The 18,299-nt window shown below is 40.5% G+C and overlaps 1 protein-coding gene across 6 annotated transcripts in view; it reads right to left on the bottom strand.

Moving 5' to 3' along the window:
- LOC124162702 (neurobeachin) overlaps nt 1-18,299 on the bottom strand; it is a 1,312,932-nt gene that overhangs the window by 34,421 nt on the left and 1,260,212 nt on the right. The gene's annotated exons all lie outside the window — the stretch shown is intronic.

Raw genomic sequence — 18,299 nt, 5'->3', positions numbered from 1 at the left:
GACAGATATAACGCAAGACAAGCGCCTGAGGGATGTGCTGAGAAGCGCACAGGGGCGGCGACCGTCCGCCCCTGGGCGGGAGCGCACCGGGCGACCCAGGGCCTGACGTCTAAATCGGCGACGCCGACTAAATCATTGCCAGACGGCGAGGCAGGAAGGACGCCTCGCTGGGGCGCCGCCTATTTGGACCTGCAACGGCCCTGGGCCTCGACCTTTTACACCCGTGGGCGCGAGAGGATCGTATCACACACATGCGGTTCCATTCGGCACACGGCACTCATTCGACTTGCTTTCGGCGGAGTCCGATATACATGTGAACCGGTGTGGACGACACCTCATTATTATTTAAGTCTTCCACCGAATAATGTAGCTTTCAATGGAGTATTTTAAAAGTATTCCGCCAGCCCCCCCCCCTCCCTTCATGGATTTCCCTCTTACAATCACAATTAGGCCTTATTCCCTTTCATTTTATCAAAATATCCAATATAAACATCCTTCCTCTCCCTCGATTACCCAATAATGTACCCTCTTACTCTGTTTTCTAAATCCCCTCCCAATCACTACTCCCTCTATCCATAATTGTTGTCTCCTCTGTATCTCATATAAAAGCTGCATACCCTTACTCACTTCGCCGTTCCTCCTCCTCTCCGTCCACTTCGTCTTCTCCATTCTTCGCCACACCCACATTTCGAATGCCTCCAGACTTTTCTCGTCCCCCTTCCTAAGTGTCCACGTTTCTGCACCATATAGCGCTACACTCAAGATCAGACTCTTCACTAACCTATTATTTAAATAATTACATAACGATATATATTATAAGCTCCTTCAAATTCATGAACGCCTTGTTTGCAAACGCGATTCTCTTCCTGATGTCCTAACTAAAGTAAGATATTTTGCCAAACTAAGAGGAATAGAAAATCGTTTTTTTTTCACGAACAAAAAAGGATTCAAAAAAATACACTTCAAACTCAGGCAGTGAAATATCTTACATCCAGCAAATAAATATTTTAGGATCCTAATACACTTTCACCCGTGGTGTCCTTACACCTCCCTCCATACACCTACTGTGGCTGTCTGCGTGGCAGTGCGTAGGTGCATAACGAGCCATATCAACCATAACAACCAAAGAAAATAAAAATATGAAATCATACAGAAATTGAAGTTTTGCGATTATTTTCCAACCCACGCATTCCAGAGGATTAATAACCAGGGATTCTGTTTCATGTATTTGCACATGATAGGCTATGCAGTCTGATTCCTTCATTAAAACGTTAAAAGCTTATTTATTAAGGAAAAATAATCTTTCGAGCTCTATTTTCTATAACTTGCATGCCAAATTTCATTTATGATTCACACACAAATTGTAATTCAGGAATCGCAGTAAAGTGCGTTTAACATTTTCCTCTTGGATCAATGGATGCATAGCAAATGATGGCATATCTTATTGCACTTACATACGCGTTCTCTTCACGCGGGAAAAGTATTTTTTAATCACGACGTCGCAGTATTTCCCCCGAGGAATTCTCAAGCAGACTTTGGCAATAAGAATGTTTGGCCACAAATGTAAGCGCTCGTTTGAAGATCATTTCTGTAAATAAGCGAAAATTGACCGATTTTCACACAAAAGATTTTTACGGACGAAATCCGGCTTCAATGGTTTATTACATAAAGCGCTTGAATGAAGCGAAGGCATAATACGAAGTGAAAACTTTAGAGCAATAAAAAAAATAATCAAATTTAATATGCATATTTAATGGGAGTTCTAGAAATTTTAACGAGGGGTTCAGACGCGATCGGTATCATAAAAAAGGAAAAAATGCTCACGTTGAAAAGAGAAACGAATCACAGAAATCATATTAATGAGAAAAGGCCTACGCATTGCTATTTTAATAGAGGAGAATGTTAAGGATTCCAGTTGAATGAGCACGAATGAATGAATGAATTACGTAAGACTTTTTAAAAAAGTGAACTAGAAGCCCAATCGTCGACTGCATTAGAAAATAAAAGTGTGAGGCGTGCCAACAAAGAATATAAAATCAAGTTTAATGTGCAGAAAATACCGTTTTTTAATTCCAAAGCTATGCATACTAATTGCAAACCCACCGGAAGAGAACTAAGGAAACTCCTAATTGCATGTTCAGCCACCAAGAGAACCACACTAATTTTAACAAACGATTACACTTTCATAATTTGTACGAATATAATTGTATAATACACCGATCAAAATAAAAGTTTACTAAAGACTGCAGGTACCGCATGTACGATTTTGTAGCTCCTTTATCCCAAAATAGTTTTCTATCTAAAAAAAAACTACATGAAACAAGTGACTTTGTACGCAACCATGGGCAGTTTGCTCTTAGAAGATGGCTCGCTGGTGAACCTGGCTAACACACCTAACCGGCAATAGGGAAATATGGGTTCGAATCCCGGCTAAGCCAAATATTTTTCCATGGCGTCCTTCATCCTTGGTGTTCACAAGTTTTATAATTGATGGCACCGCATTACTGAGCCACTTATACTTTCCAAACTGAACAGTACTACAGAGACGCAACTAAGCTACAGTGAAATACACATTCGCCGCAGTAATTAGGTGGCAGCGGAAACAATCAACCACTATTGCCCCACTTCCAACACATGATCCAAGAATGACGTGGCTATATTTCAGTCTCCTGCGCACCCACACAACACCACACTATGTCGTCAAAAAGGGGTTGAAACGTTGGGTAAACTATTACTTTATGAGGGGGAGTTTCCCAGGGGTGAGCGGAATGACAGGAAGTGAAGGAAAGCAGAGTCCCATCCGCGCCACCGCCGTCCGGGCCGCCATGCGCCATTTGACGCCCCCCGTACGCCAGGAGCCAGACGCAGGAGGAGGGAATTAGCGACGAAATTGAGCGCGGAGGAATAAATGAGGGGGGAGTGAATGGACCGCACCCAGCACCCCAAAGGAGGAGCAGTGAACGAACGCCACACCAACACCACCGCCGCTCCTACTCTTCCTCCTCTTATAAAGCCCCACTCGACACGCGGCATTTGACTCCCCACTTTCCCGCCAACTGGGCCGTGGGGCATCACGGGAACATTGCCAGGAGGAAAAAAAAGTATGAGTGATTAACACCCCTTTGAAGAGGCTTCTCCGTTCGGAAATGAGGGAGGGAATCACGCCACCACTACTGCCTTCTGGAAGAGGCACTCCACTCGCGGACAGAGTGCATCACGCGCCGATCGTAGATTAGCGCCAAGTTATGGGAGGAGCTCTAAATATTCCGGGCAAAGGGGTAAAGGAGATAATTGATCATGTTCCCAGTTGATGGGCAACAAAAAATAGCGTATTTAGAGCTAAATCACGAGAAATGTAACTCTCACTTGAGACCCCACCGATGGAAGACGGACATATTTACACAATGGAGCGGTCTTAGCAACGAGAAAAAATAATGGAGACATCCATTTAAAAAAATGACAGATTCCTATAAGTTTATGTTCAAGTATGATCACTTAAATGTTAAAACCGAATGAGATGCTTCTTAGCTGCTACATTCATTCGTTATTTGTCAGTTTTTTCATTTAACACAAAAAGACGAAAAATGACCAGCGACTGTTAAATTTCACGACGAATTAAATGGCAATTTTGAAATGTTTAAAAAATGTGAAATTTTCAAGTCACTTCGGTATATTAGGTTTGCCTCACTGCCATCGATGATTTCAACGTCATCTGTGAATCGTAGCGTTCATTTAGATGGAGTGTCCATTTGCGTGGTTAGGGTTAAGAATAGTGGCATAGGGTTAAGAATATAAATGCAATTTTTAAGCTTTAATTTTGATTTGAAATAATTTGCGCATCGGGTTCGGTTTCTTGATTCACGACTCGTATATAATGCTCGGCAGGTTTCTCATAATTTTTTTACCGAGGCTTCCATTACTGAATTTGAAAAAATTATCGAATCTGGTGAACCATAAATCCTATCATTAACACAAGTTAAAAGCCGTTCGATGGTAGGGGAGGGTTTATAGTGTCTCAACGAGTCAACATCAGAGGGGATGAAAGCCTTCCCGTGCGGCGCCAAGTTGAGAATAGAAAAAAACTTCATCATATTTCCCAGCTCCTGCAGGCAGAAAAATTTGCAAATTTTTGCTCTGACATTCTATGTTAAATAAATTAAATAAACATACTTTAAAAATTCAGGTTCCAACTTAAAAATTAGTGTGCATTCGCTTTACATTTGACAGTGGAGTGATAGAATGTCATCATGTTATACTGAAGATTTTAGCTGTAGCATTGAAGCGAATTTTACAGAGAAATTATTTTATTTAAGATAATGAAATTGATTCGTACAACGATTTATTTTTATTTACGTAGTCTTTCATGTGAAGAATTAAAACGAGGGAGGTTGGGCCAATGCAGAGGGGTTTATTTTATCCTTTTCAGTTCTAACAAACGCGTGAGTGTTTAGATCAACTTTTTAACCTATTGAGACACTATTTTTCAACTTAATTTTATAAAAATAAGGACCAGAAGGCCCATTGAAAACTATAGATCACCCATAACAGCACTGACTCACACATTCGACCGAGAAAGAACTCAAGCACTTTGGTAAGCCTTATAATATTTTTTCATGATAATTGGCACGATATGGAGGAGGTTATTAAAGTTAGTAAAAAAATTACAATATTTCAAATATTTGAAATGCAATAGAAAAGAGAATTGGATTTGATAAAGCGTACTTCATGTGTACCAGCGTAGCAAATTTAGCGGATTTTGTGGCCCACATCATTAATGAAAAAGGCTAGTTCATATATTATCACGAAGTTTGATTAGAAATTGCTTACGACATTTTTGATGGCGTAGCGAATTGGTTTTCCGTACTTTTAACCGGAAATGTCTCATTAGACAATCGTTGGAAAGCGATCGGAATGGACAAGAATGCAGAGTGCATTTGGCGTGAGCGAAAGAGAATAGAGTAGTTTCCTCCATCAGAAAAAACATAAGGCATTGATTGCGATTCGTTACCCACCACTAGTGTGCTCATAATATACAAGTTATTTGGTTTTAAAAATACCGGTATAGGCGAATGGCAATGGTCAATTTTATCCTCATTTCAAAAAGGCCCATGCGATGCCACTCCACGTGACGTCACAGGGGCCTCGTTTCTATACGAGTAGATAGGAGTTTTACATCGTCTGAGATTAGCAATGCATGCATGAGGCACAGAGCTCAGGGAAACATGTCTTAATAATCACCTATTAAAACTGCCTAAGGTCGGAAAGTTTCCTTCGTTTCATAAGGTATTAATAATCCTTATTTAAGCCAAGTGCTACCAGCCAGCATGGTACATACTCGGCTACCTGCTAGCAACCTGCGTCGTATCAGCGCTCAAAGCCTCGTCCTAAGGTCACCTCACTTGAGGCAGCGGGAACCAGAACGACATCACACGGAGTTTTCCCGGCATTCATACTTAGCCGTCGCGTTTTCGCGCGCTTGAAATTTTTCACTTTTCGTTTCATCGCGAAAAATAGATATCGTCATTTAAAAATCTAAAAGCGTGAAATGCGTACTCCAGGAGTAATAATCTTTCGATTTGGGCAATAAAAAATAATAGGAAACCACCCTATTCTCGCGAACGGCGCTCTTCTCCAGGAGTGTGTTGAGGAGTGAATTGAAAGGGAAAATAGGAAGATGAGATGAGTGAGGACGGATCGTCGGTCTCTCTATCTCTCCTTCGCCGAGAAGAGGGAGGGTTTCGGGGGGCAAGGGAGGGGGAGGGGTGCGAGTGACGAATGGCGTTTAAATCGGGAGCACCTGCTGAAGGGAGGGGGGAGTTTGAGGGGGAGTGGAGTGGAGGGGGGTTGAGAAGGCGTTGAGAGGAAACACAAACGGAAGAAGCGAAGGGGTGGGGGGGGGGTTCCCGTTGAAGTACGAGTAAATCACGGCAACCCCTCCCTCCCCCGGGGGATGAGGGGGAAGAGGAGTGGGGGGAGCTGAAAGGGATGAAGAGTGGCTACATCCCTCTGCAACCCCCCTCCGGCCCTTCAATTCGTTTATTTATTTTTTATGCATTACCACACTGCCGATATCAGCACTTTCATTAGCCTTTACATCGGGGCTGCATTATAAAATATGGTTGACACATTGTAATTATTCCACTGAGTTTTAAAAAAACTGCAATATCTTATTTACCTTATTTTAATGACTTATAATAACTTATAATAACTTAATCGTGCCAAATATCATGCAAAAAAATTTAAAGACTTTCCAAAGTGCTCGCACGGCATGACTCCACTTCATTCACGCTCCAATTCGTGACTCAGTGCTGTTATGGGTGATTCGTAAGTAAGTGTGCTATGGCATAATTATGATTGCATTATTTCCAGTCATTCGGTTTTTTGGCCTTACTTTATGCATATAGATCATATGAACACAATAGAATCCATACATTTTATAAGTTGAAAGTAAATATGTCAATTAGAATCATTATTGTACCTTCAATTTTTTACAAATGTGGCATCCTATAGTGTGGAACTATTTGGAACTTTCCATTTAACATATTTATTTGCATGCAAATGAGTATATTTACATTTAAACTACCTACTTCATTCAAAGTTCAAAATAACTAAGTATATAAAATCTTTATACCAAAGAATGAAAAGGCCTTGTTGTGCGTTGAAGAGAAGAAGTGCTTGATGTAAGGGGAGGCTTCCAGAATTCTTCTTAAGTACCTTAATCGGTAGAATACTTCAACAATAAAATCAACTGATTCGGGCGTTACTTGGTGGAACGATGAAATGTTCATGGTGAAACAAAACCCAGTACTATTCCACACACCGTCATTATCAAGACTAACACTAATTTTCCATGTGAATTTAGTCTTGATAATGACGGTATAAACGTCGAAAGTAATTGACAGCTTATAATAAAAAGTTTGTAGAATAGTACTGGGTTTTGTTTTACCATGAATACTTCAATAATACTTTGATTGGGGTCTTTATGGATGATTAATCGACGAATAAACAAATTTCAACTTTCAATTTTTCAATAGCAATTTAACTACGGGTGCTAATTATGTGAGTAATATTTAAAAGCAAATGCAGATGAATATTCACAAATGGTTATGATGCGAAGGGGGCTCCGTGTATCTTGAATCCCACTATATTTTCAGGTCCTACAGACACGATAAATTACGAGTGATATTTTGCCGAACAGATTGCTATGGGAATTATTCGTTTTCCACAAGAGCAATACATGCCAACTACTCTAACAAAGTTTTGAAATGATATTATTATTATTATTAGCTAAATCAATACAGAAACCTAATACCTTTCTCGTCTCGCTAAAAGCTTTTTGTGTTGCCACTCATAGATTACTGCTCGATGGTGTTAAAAATATCAAAAGAACGAATTGCTACGCAGCAACGATTACACAATTGTTGTACTCGATGTATACACCATATCTCACGCGCTGAACGTGTCAGTGGGTATTACAAATTGCCGGCTGGAGACCATCGTTAATGCAATTTTAAAGCATTCCCTTCGATGAGAATTCTTCGCATTATCTCTAATTATTTCTACTTACCACTATGAAATTATTTGCCATACTATGACAAAAAAGGAGTAGCCTATTCCATTGTATTTTAATACGAATAATATTTTTAACCCTTAACCAGTGACGTGCGGTCTGAGAGGCCGCTGCGTTTTTGAAAGTATGAATATTTTCAAATGATTTTTTTATATCTATAATCATCGTTAGCTTCATATTTTTGATTAATAAAGATATAACACTCTTAAAATGAAACTTTTTATTATTTAATTCTTTGAATTTGCAAATAAATTCGATTAGCGGTCTGAGTAATAAAAAACGATAGTAATAACTCAAGTGTTTTGACGCCAGTGTTTTGATCCTGTTTTAAATTACCTTTTTTTACCGAAAAATTAATGCGTATTGGTAACGCATATAATATAGAGTGTAGAATAGTTTAGCAGATAAATAAACATTAACCTAAGCAATAAAAATGGCGTCGCAACATTTTATATATATTTGATTTATTGCGGTCTCCCAGACCGCAGGCAACTGTTAGTGTAACAAATTTTTCACGTCACTGGTTAAAGGTTAAAAATGCTCCAAATTAAAGTTGACCAAATAATTTACATATCTTGTGCTATTCTACAGTTGTCGTAAGTTTGAGTGTCAAGCAGCAAAAAGATGGATTATTTGGGTTCGAATCGAAAGATTTTCACGAAATAAAAAAGAAAGAATGATGAAAAAGTCGTAGTTGACTAGCTGCCGTGTACTAGTGGTGATTGTGGCGTATTATTGCTGCCGAAGATAGCTGGCCCGTGTGGAGTGGCGCCGACTTGACTTTATCGAACGGAACGGAAATGACACATGGATTTTTGTATCCCTGAAGACGATGAGGGAGAGACGATCGTCGAAAAGCGGACGTTAATTTTTGCAAAAGCGATTTTTCGCCATGAACAGTCAAAAAATATGGAAAAAACCTCTCGCTTTGGACCCAAATAATCCACTTTTTTGCTGGTTTCCACTCAAACTTACGACTACAATAGCATTTTACTAGGGGTCTAGTGGGCTAACAACAAAATATATATACACTAAATTTGGCATTATCCATCGAATAATTGCACACGAGTCTTTCTAGTACAGTATATATATAGATATAAAATCCAAAAACTTTTAAATGAAAACTTTCTTTGAATAAATTGTGATACTGTTTCAAATGTATTTAATATGTCTGAAAATGTTGTGCGGCTAGATACCCGGGTATCCGAATTCGGGATGCAATTGTACGTATAGGTATGCTTGTATAGATTTGTATTTTGTTTTTTGTTTTTTTTCTCAATCTTTTGCATTTACTGAGTCTTGCTGCTGTGTTTTTTTCTTTGAACCTTTGTCAAATGATTTTTTACGTAATTGTTGTGCACTTGTAAATTATCTCATGGGCCAAATGGCCCACGACAGTAAATTAACTGAAATTGAATTGAAAAACACGGTTTTTGAGAATAATAGTCAACGCTCGAACTTGGATATGAATACTAGTCTGTTTTTGGAACGATTCCAATGAGGCTAGGATAGCCTTTAATTGAGGGGATAGCGGAGGCAACCTTGTATTCGAGGGAGGAGGCGCGGAAGAAAGACATCCAAAGGAGCGACGACAGAGGAGGAGAATATAGGGGGAGCACTAACGAGCACCCCCCCCCCCCCCACCCCCCACTCGTCCCCCAGATGAAAGGCGCCCATCGTAAATGATTCGGTTTACTCGTCCGCGACGCAGAAAAAGCAGCGGATTAACGCGTTTGAAAATGATGGATCGCAAACGAAACAGCGTGTAATACAACCGTAACTCAAGCAAAATACGGAATGAGAAAATACGGTCGCTGAAAATATATAGATGGTTCCAAGGAAATATGGAAAGGTTACACGTGCATCTTAATATGATTCACTAGCATTGAAAATAGCGTTTAATGTCGTAGTAAGAATTATGCCACAAATTTTAACTACTGTACTCTCTTCTATGTGGTAAGACTTATCAGAGTTATCAGATAAAACAAGAATAACAGACAAAAAAAAAGAAAAACAGACATACAAGAGGATACTAAGGAAGATTAAGGGAAGAATATGAGAGATACATCTCATTTATTTTCTCTCCTAAGGGAAAGTATTGTCGATTGTATATATATATATATATACTTCAGATATGCAGAAACCTATCTGAAATATAACTACAATGGACGTCATCCTCAAAGCCATAGCTTAACAGGAGATCAGTCATAATAGCATATGCAAATAAAATTGATAAAATAGTGCGATAGGTGATATAAATTCATCTCATGCAACAATTGATTATAAATCACCAAGTTCACGATAAAATCAACAAGCTCCAGCGTGAAATTAAGAAAATGGAGCGAAAATTAGATTTTACGAAGATGAAAATTACGTAAGAAAAGGCGAATTACTTTAAACTTGAAGTGACATTCCTAAAGTATCCGATGACTCCACGGCAAATTCTGATTAACTTGCTCAAATGGAAAATTGAATTTCGGTGCCATTCCATGCTGGATTAGCATAGTTAAAAGAAGCTCCGCGTTAATATCTGAGTTATTATAACCACGCATTTCTAAGATTGGTTGCAAAAAACACTGCGTTCTCTCCTGATAACCATTGCACTGTTGCTAGATATCTGTTGTATTGTTGATTTATTACTTTCGTGTTGTTGTTTGACATCAGCGGCATTCTTGTTTGATATCTATTGTATTGTTGTTTCTCTGTTGTATTGTTGTTTTATAACTGCCGTGTAGTTGTTTGATATCAGCTGCATTCTTGTTTGATATCAATTGTATTGTTGTTTCTCATGCCGTCCGCCACTGAATCGTAAACAGCGTAAAGGTGATTTAAAATATCCTAAAAACCGACATGAATTCTTCTGCGGCTGGATTTTGGACCAGAATCACCGCCCTAAGGACGATAACGGAGTTAATCATTCAAAACATCGGCAGCAGGAGACCTGACCAGATTGGAAACCCGTGAAATATTCACTTCATTTGTTCGTTTTCACTGAATTCTACATAATCTTAAAATACATTAGGTATGTATACCTGAAGGTCCACGCTACGAAGCGATAGATTGCAATAGCATGTTCTCTAAAGTCGATTTCCGAATGATACATGGTTTGGGCGGCACTCATGAGAGGCAACGGATGCAGCAATAAGGGCATCAGGAAGATTAATTGGGTTTGTAAAAAAAGAGGCGTTTATTGACAGGAAAGAGCGGATGGGAGGAAAGTTATGTCAGAGTTTCAAGAGAAGTTTAGAGAGGAGTCTGATCTGGAGTGTAGCTCTCTACAGTGCGGAAACGTGGACACTAAGGAAGGAGGACGAGAAAAGACTGGAGGCATTCGAGATGTGGATGTGGAAAAGAATGGAGAGGGTGAAATGGACGGAGAAGAGGAGGAACGAAGAAGTGCTGGATATGGTGGGTGAGGAGAGGCAGCTTTTAGATGAGATACGCAGGAGACAGAAGGTGTGGATGGAGCGAGTACTTAGCGGGGAGGGGATGTTGAAAATGGTGTTAGAGGGTAGAATAATGGGTAAACGAGGAAGGCAGAGAATGGGATTTTTAGATAGAATGAAAGGGAGTAGGCCTTAGACTGGATTGAAAATAGAATCCGAATCTTGGCTGGATAAGACATCTCGCTAAAACTACATGCAAGCCTACCTCAACTGGCAGAATAGTTCGATATTATTAATAACGCGGTTTAGGCTGTTATTGAAGGAATATAACATTGATTGGTATGAAGAATAATAAGTTATTCCACGCATATTTTTTCTGAGCCTGGATTTACGGGTTCATCCGAATTATATTTTGCTAAATCCGCCCAAATCTTCGTTGGCAAACCCTTTGAGGAAATGCGGTGAGAGTTGGCACGCGAGCAAAGCAGATTCCCTCCCCGGCGGAACACAAGAGCCGCAGGGTGCGTATGTGTATTTTGGACGGAGGGGACACGCGTCGTCGGCGTGTTGCCGCACCCTCGCCGATTGCTTGCGACAAAGACGAGCGACCGAGACGATAGACGGCGAAGGGCCCCCGAAATAATCTCAGGGGGGGAACGGCGAGCACGGACATCCAACGCACATCAACCATACGTAGAATTCAAGGAAGAGGGGAAAAGACGTCCCCTTACGAGTAAACCGAAATTCATTCGCGTACATAAATCCATACCAAATTCGCTCATGTTTTTAACTAAAGTCAGTTGTACTCGGTGGCGGTGGGGTAACGTCCTCGCCTGCCAAACAAGAGGTCGCGGGTTCGAGTCCCGCCTGGGCAGATTTCCCCTTTCCAGGGCATGGTTGTTCGTGTACGTTTACTTGTTACATTTGTTGAACACTCCGGTGTAAAATGGCCAATAAGAGCTGTATCCGGTGGTTTGAGAATAAAATAAATATAGAAAAAGAAAAATAGTTTTAGGAATGCATGATACCATTACCAAAATTCATGGTTTCCCACCCATCAAAACTATAAATACTGGAGAACAATATCACATGTGCAAGTATTTTAACGAGAATTATTTCTTCTAAAAAACGTGAGACGACCCCGGCATACATCTTGGAACTTGGTGACTCAATTTGAGCTGAGATTCGAGACATCAAGTACAGAGTGTAGTCCGAGAGAGCCATGGTATCAATAAAAAGACACTTCGTCACTTCCACAAAATATTTAACTTTCTGTCGGGCGCAATGGATGTGACAGGCACAGCGCAAGTATTTCTTCATTTCTCTAATCCACTCCTATCGGCATAGACACTCCACGCTCATGGTATCTGTTTGTTTCGACACCGTCTATGCAGCCCTTCAGCTTTTCACAGTTATGCCGACAGATCAGTGTATTATGTAACATAGTAAAGCAAAGTAATAGCGTAATTAGCAAAATGACTTAGCATAGTAATGAGCCCTGATCTTATAGAGTTCGCACATAAAAATTCATTACACGTAATAATACTTACTAGCCTTAAGAGCATGTTAAATCACAGCTTACTGGATCGGTTTGGGGCCTATGATGGCGTGTAAACGTGGTCTACCTTAATCCGTACGATATCATTTAAGTGTTCGAGTACACTAATAATAGTGCTTTAATCTTTAAAAGCGTACCACTGAGCCATACTAAGAGTTGATAATGTTTCTTTGCCTCAGGCACAATACGCCTGAACTCAGTAGTTCAAATATTGCGCCTGATGGTGGGTTAAAAAATTCCGACCGGTTTCGGCTGTCACACCATTATTAAGTACATAAAATCCTAGCTATAGTATTCGAGTGAGGTCTCGTAACACCTAGGAGGCAAAAGAGTCGATTCAATATCAGCCCCACTAAAGCTGCTAGCGCTTTCATTGTTTTTAGTTTCACTCTTTTGAAGCTGGACGTCAGATGGCAGTAGGGAGCCATTCGACGCAGAGTCCTCTATATTGCCATATAATAACTATAAGAGAGTAGTGTTGAGAGAGCAATCTAGAGAACTCTGATCAGACGCTCCTATGATTGTTGCATAACATGGCGGCTTATGGCGGGTATTTGTAGTTGGCAGAGGAATTTAGTGATATATTGGTGAAAAATGGATAAGGATTTGTTTTAAAAAAGGATTCTCCACGGAGTATGGAGCTGAAAAAAGGAGGACAAACTTTCAGACTAGAAGTTTGTTCTAGGCTAATGTAAGTACTTCGTGGTTTTCGAAGCTTACCGTATGGTAAAAACTATCTTCGTTCTCGATATGCTTAGTGTATTCAATGAATTACATCCTGTTATGCTAATTGTCTCCTTTTGTGAGGGTGGTTAATTAGTGATTTCATTGTTTGTCCATGTACGCTTACTTGACATCAGTGTATCATGCAGACTTTTCATTTCTTTGCTTCCGTAAATCAGAAATGATTCCCAAGGTATCTAAGAGCCCTTGAACGCAGCAGACAGTGAATGCCTTGTTTAATTTGGGTGATTTGTTCTACGTTAATAGTAGGAACCTCCCTATGTTTACATAGAATTCGATTGTTAGTAGCCTCTCATGGACTGGTGGCTCCGCGAACATCTTCATCAAGTGTGGAGTCTACCATCCTATAATTTTTAATGTTAATGGTCAGTTCCACAATAAAAAATGGTATTTTTAGTTTCGAGGCAGCGGCGTCATCATCAGATACCTTCAGTAATTCAATTTTTTAAATTTGGAGGGGTAATACAAAGTTTTTTCATTTATAATTAGTAATTTGCTTCTATATTTGCTCATAAATTAAGGCAATTTACAATTGAAGAAGGTCCGGATTAATATGGAAAAATGAGACTCCAAATTGGAAGAAAGACACGTTATTCCCACGAAAGCGGATAGAGGGCGTTACAAACCAATGTTTCTAATCATTCGAATCACTGAGATATACGTATTTCGTTCTTTTTACGAGTGTTCAATATTAAGGCAATTTACCATTGAAGCAGATTGCACATTTGTTAGTATTTAAAAGACCTTCCAGAAAGTAGAGCCTAAGACGATAGAAATAATTAATGGTCACAATCGATAAGTGAGTAATTTTCCGGAATTATTGACCTCAATGAGGGACGGAGAGGCGGCCGGCTCAATTGGTCCCTGGATGACCCTGGCCCTAACAGGAGAGAGAGAGAGAGGCCCTGAAAAGGAGTCGCGCGATGCGAGGAGGAAGGGTATAGGCAGGTGTGTGTTTGTGTGTGTGTGAGTGTGTCGCGGGATTCGCCCGCCAGAGGGCAGGGGCGGCAGCTGCAAGAGGCGGAGGGCAGTAGCAGACGCCTTTCAACCCGTTTGAATTGTCTCCTCCGGAAATGGTTGGTGAAGGGCCTTCCTCCTCAAACTCAACTGGACTCGGCACCCGACCCCCTCATCACATCCATCACACGCTGTTGGACGGCCTCGCAAATAACCAAACCAGCCACCCAGCCATCCATCCCACACCCACGCCGCCACACCGAAATTCCAACTCAAAATAGGCCAATAGGGTGGTTTCCTATTATTTTTTTATTGCCTAAATCGAAAGATTATTACTCCTGGAGTACGCACTTTATGCTCGTAGATTTTTAAATGACGATACCTATTTTTCGCGATTAAATGAAAAGTGAAATGTTTCAAGCGCGCGAAAACGCGACGGCTAAGTATGAATGCTGGAAAAATATCGTGTGACGTCATTCTGGCTCCCGCTGTCGCAAAGTGAGGTGACCTTGGGGCGAGGATGTTTGCGCCGCTGAGATGCAGGTTGCTAGCAGAGTACCCTGCTAGCAGGTAGCGCTGGGCTTAAATAAGGATAATTAATACCCTATCAAACGAAGGAAACTTTCCGAACTTAGGTAATTTTCATGTGTGATTATTAAGAGATGTTTCCCAGAGCTCTGTACCTCTTGCATGCATTGGTAATCTCAGAAGATGTGAAACTCCTAATTACACGTATAGAAACTAGGTCCCTGTGACGTCACGTGGTAGGGCATCGCATGGGCGCCAATCTGGCCTTTTTCAAATGAGGTCAAAATTGACAATTGCCATTCGTCTAAACTGGAAATTCTAAAACCAAATATTTTATACATTATGAATACATAAATGGTGTATAACGAATCGCAATCAATAAATTTCGTTTTATTTAATGAAAGAAACCACCCTATTGAGAATCTTTCAGGGCGACACGGAGAAAATCATATTAGATCCCTGCTATACTTCCAAGTCCGAAAGAACATTAGGAAAGACATGATACATTAAGAAAGATATTATTCCTAAAGGATAGGTTTGGGAATTCGCTTTCTTCCGAACAATGAAGGACGTCCATAAATGCTACGCGGAACTTCATTACAGAATTTCCTTTCTATTTGTTAACGACTGGTGACCTAGCACCCCCTGCCACTCGCCTATTGAAGCGGCTTCCGGGTTAGTATGTAGATGATGTTGCATGATTATTATGTAAAAATTGTTACGATAAGCATAGTAATTTAACTGAATTAATAAGGGATTTAGAATGGTGTAACCGATCACAAGGAAATATTTAGATTAAATCTTTTTTGAAATTTCAAATAGAATACTTTTTTCCCCATATTCTACATCTACATAATACCCGCAAGCCGCCTTAAATGCGTGTGTCAGGGGGTGTTAGGACACCAGACATTTATAGCTAAAAAAAATAATGAAGTGCTCTAACGAAGCTGGGACTAGCGTTTAGTAAAGTATTTTATGGTTCGGGGGAAAAACGAATTCCCATATCTATCCGTTCGGCAAAACATCTCTCTTAATTTATCGCTTCTATCGGACCGGGAAATATAGTGTGGCTCTAATATTATGTTCTCTGTATCGCTCTTAAAGATATCCATTCTCAATTGTTCAAGCAATCTAAGCCTAGCGCGCAGCCTCCGAGTCTCCAATGGCTCCCAGCCTAATTCGCTTAACATCTGGGTAATGCTGTCTGTACGCCCGTAGCAGTTTTTGACGAAACGCGCAGCCTTCCTTTGCATTTTATTCAGTTCGCGGATTAAGTTTTTCTGCACCGGATCCCATACGCTCGCTGCATATTCAAGGTGTCAGATGCCAGTTCTAGATATTTTGTGAGAGTCTAATAATTATCCAGAAACATGGATAAGAACAGGGAAATAGACGGCAGAACCGATAATTTAAAATGCCGTCTTTTCCCAGAACAATAAGGGACCGCAAAACTTGCGATAGTTTAGCCTTTGGACAGCTTGAGTCGGACTAGGAAAAATAGACTGCATGTAAAGTAATTAACTAATAATATTTGTAAATACTAACTATCAGAAAGATGTTTTTGACACGACATCACTCATGCATCAACCACTTATTACGCTAACTTTTCGTTTTTCCATTACTAACAAGTAATTTCATTTGCTTGGTAGCAATTTCGTGCCCTTAGCACTCTCCTTATTTCTGTACTGACCGTGTGTCGTTCTCCTAAGAGCTCAGCGAATGAGCGCGTTTCTGATTAAGGCTGGGATGAGTGTAGCATGCCTGGTGTGGAATAACTCCGTGCCACTCACCCTGGATGATGTAAATGATTCCTTGCTAGTAGATGTAAATGCAGTGCTATCAAATAATCGGCGAATATCTGCCTCCATTTTGAAATGGTGATGAAAGGTGCGGTTGAGACGGCGCCAGCCAGGGGACAACCGAATCACAATTCGAAAGGGAGAATTGACAAGAGAAAGGGAATGCCAGAGGCAGGGCAAGGAAACACACACGACGCGTACACTGAAAAAATAAAGAACGCGGTACTAAGTTCAGGGGGGAGATGGAACTTTATGGGCGAAACACGAGCGAGGCGTTTGAGTTTATATCCGCCAGGGGTGGTCCCTGCGCTGCTGAAAATATACTCCCCTTTGAAATAGTTCTAATTTCCTGAAATGCGTCGGGGCGGAATGGCCCACACATAATTGACACAAGCTTAAAAAAAAGGATTGCGGTTTTATGAGGGGGTGGCTGTGGGTGGGGGGATGTTGGGGGATACAACTCTCCGCTTCACGACGTCTCGCCCTCTCTCCCGTTGTCTATTTGTGTCGATTATAGAGCCCGACACACTGCTGAGATGACGCCTCGAAACACGCTTTTGAAATAGGGAGATAACCCTGTTAAGGCAGTTATACATCTGGTAAATTTAATGCAACTTCATGGATTAAGTGCAGACTTGGGACCAAAAATTAAGCAGCAGGGTAGCTATGACGACGCATCACTACATCTCCACCGATCATGTTTTGTCTCTTTCTGCGACAGTGAGGTGGTGGGGCAGACGAAAATTTAATTTATTTCGCAAAAAGCCTTATTTGTTGTATTTCAAAATGCATGTTAACAGAATGCGTGTGATGATTAGGGATGGTGCTTAATAGGGTGGTTTCCTATTATTTTTTTATAAGCCTAAATCGAAAGATTATTAGTCCTGTAGTACGTGGTTCATGCTTTTAGATTTTTTAATGACGATATCTATATTAAGTGAAAAAAAAAACTTTCAAGCCCGCGAAAACGCGACAGCTAAGTATGAATGCCGGGAAAACCCCGTGTTACGTCATTCTGGATCCCGCTTCCGCCGTGTGAGGTGATCTTGGGGCGAGGATGTGAGCGCCGCTGCGATGCAGGCTGCTAGTAGGTAGCCGAGTATCCTGCTAGCAGGTAGCGCTTGGATTTAATAAGGATTATTAATACCTTATCAAACGAAGAAAACTTTCCGACCTTAAGTAGTTTTAATAGGTGATTATTAAGAGATGTTTCCCTGAGCTCTGTGCCTCATGCATGCATTCATGATCTCAGACGATGTAAAACTCCTATCTACTCGTATAGAAACTAGGTCCCTGAGACGTCACGTGGAGTGGCATCGCATCGGCGCCAATCTGGCCTTTTTCAAATGCGGTTAAAATTGACCATTGCCATTAGTCTGAACTGGGAATTCTATAACCAAATAATTTGTTTATTATGAATATACTAATGGTGGGTAACGAATCGCAATCATTTCCTTTCGTTTTATTTAATGAAAGAAACTACCCTATTAAGTACTTCTACATGATCTTGTTATACATTACATTTTTTTTTAAGATGCAGCTGCGCCGCATTCAAACTGCACCGCAACTATCCGATTCCATATTTTTCCTAATAGTGTATGAGTGAAACTTGAGGTAAGAGATTCAAATTTGAGATACTGGAAGATGTATAGAACGGTCAACTTAAAATACCCTGAAATTTTGCAAATGACAGGACAAGTTTTTAACTGGTAAAGCCGTGTTCACATATGCTTATAGTTGGTTTGTCTCGCCGCTAA

This window comes from Ischnura elegans, chromosome 7, assembly GCF_921293095.1.
Source record: "Ischnura elegans chromosome 7, ioIscEleg1.1, whole genome shotgun sequence".
Classification (NCBI taxonomy): domain Eukaryota; kingdom Metazoa; phylum Arthropoda; class Insecta; order Odonata; family Coenagrionidae; genus Ischnura; species Ischnura elegans.
This window is presented reverse-complemented; position numbering and strand designations above follow the sequence as displayed.